The sequence below is a fragment of the Cololabis saira genome, chromosome 21 (genome assembly GCF_033807715.1).
Source record: "Cololabis saira isolate AMF1-May2022 chromosome 21, fColSai1.1, whole genome shotgun sequence".
NCBI lineage: Eukaryota > Metazoa > Chordata > Actinopteri > Beloniformes > Belonidae > Cololabis > Cololabis saira.
Genome location: NC_084607.1, coordinates 767572 through 769572, shown reverse-complemented (window position 1 = coordinate 769572; position 2001 = coordinate 767572).

The window sequence follows — 2001 nt, the reverse complement described above, 5'->3', positions numbered from 1 at the left end:
GTACTGATGAGCAGGCTGTTACAGTAGTCCAGTACTGATGAGCAGGCTGTTACAGTAGTTGATACTGATGAGCAGGCTGTTACAGTAGTTGATACTGATGAGCAGGCTGTTACAGTAGTCCAGTACTGATGAGCAGGCTGTTACAGTAGTCCAGTACTGATGAGCAGGCTGTTACAGTAGTCCAGTACTGATGAGCAGGCTGTTACAGTAGTCCAGTACTGATGAGCAGGCCGTTACAGTAGTCCAGTACTGATGAGCAGGCTGTTACAGTAGTTGATACTGATGAGCAGGCTGTTACAGTAGTCCAGTACTGATGAGCAGGCTGTTACAGTAGTCCAGTACTGATGAGCAGGCTGTTACAGTAGTCCAGTACTGATGAGCAGGCTGTTACAGTAGTCCAGTACTGATGAGCAGGCTGTTACAGTAGTAGATACTGATGAGCAGGCTGTTACAGTAGTAGATACTGATGAGCAGGCTGTTACAGTAGTCCAGTACTGATGAGCAGGCTGTTACAGTAGTCCAGTACTGATGAGCAGGCTGTTACAGTAGTCCAGTACTGATGAGCAGGCTGTTACAGTAGTTGATACTGATGAGCAGGCTGTTACAGTAGTCCAGTACTGATGAGCAGGCTGTTACAGTAGTCCAGTACTGATGAGCAGGCTGTTACAGTAGTCCAGTACTGATGAGCAGGCTGTTACAGTAGTCCAGTACTGATGAGCAGGCTGTTACAGTAGTTGATACTGATGAGCAGGCTGTTACAGTAGTCCAGTATTGATGAGCAGGCTGTTACAGTAGTTGATACTGATGAGCAGGCTGTTACAGTAGTCGATACTGATGAGCAGGCTGTTACAGTAGTCCAGTACTGATGAGCAGGCTGTTACAGTAGTAGATACTGATGAGCAGGCTGTTACAGTAGTCCAGTACTGATGAGCAGGCTGTTACAGTAGTTGATACTGATGAGCAGGCTGTTACAGTAGTCCAGTACTGATGAGCAGGCTGTTACAGTAGTTGATACTGATGAGCAGGCTGTTACAGTAGTCCAGTACTGATGAGCAGGCTGTTACAGTAGTAGATACTGATGAGCAGGCTGTTACAGTAGTCCAGTACTGATGAGCAGGCTGTTACAGTAGTCCAGTACTGATGAGCAGGCTGTTACAGTAGTTGATACTGATGAGCAGGCTGTTACAGTAGTCCAGTACTGATGAGCAGGCTGTTGCAGTAGTCCAGTACTGATGAGCAGGCTGTTACAGTAGTCCAGTACTGATGAGCAGGCTGTTACAGTAGTCCAGTACTGATGAGCAGGCTGTTACAGTAGTGGTGCTACTGCTACTACTGAGTTTGTGCCAGGACAGTTAAAACACAACACCTATTTGTAACCCGATGGTGAAACGTGGAGACCAGGGGTTAATTTGTGCCGGATCCTGCCGGAACAGGATCCGGCACCTCTCGATTTTGGCCTCCCTGTGTTCCGGGACTTATTTGGGCAGATCCGGCACCTCTCGTATATATATATATAAAACAATAATAATATAAAAATAACTGCGTTATTTTGGGGTTGATGCAGCCGCGTCTCTGCCTGCAGTCACTGCACTGTGCAGCAATGTCCCGCCCACAAACCGTCTGATTGGTTACACACAGAGACAGGCACGGGAAACAGCCAATCAGCGGTGAAGGCTGTGCATGCTCTGTGCTCACACAAACAGAGGGGAGAATAAGTTTAGCCGGGTAGAGAAGCTCCGGAGAGGATATCTATGTTTCCAAGGTAAGTTAAGGCAGCAGACACCCCATTGTTGTTATTCTAGCTTTCCAAAGTGCACCAGATTGATGCATTGAAATGCATTATGCTCAAAAAGTCTCCCGGGGGGGAACGCACCCACGGAACCCCCGCTCCCCCCGCCTCCCCACCCGGTACCCTCTCGATGTTCCGGGACCTCTTCATGAACAAATTAAGCACTGGTGGAGACACAGGTGAGACGAGTCTGTCAGCTTTTAGCAGCTCAG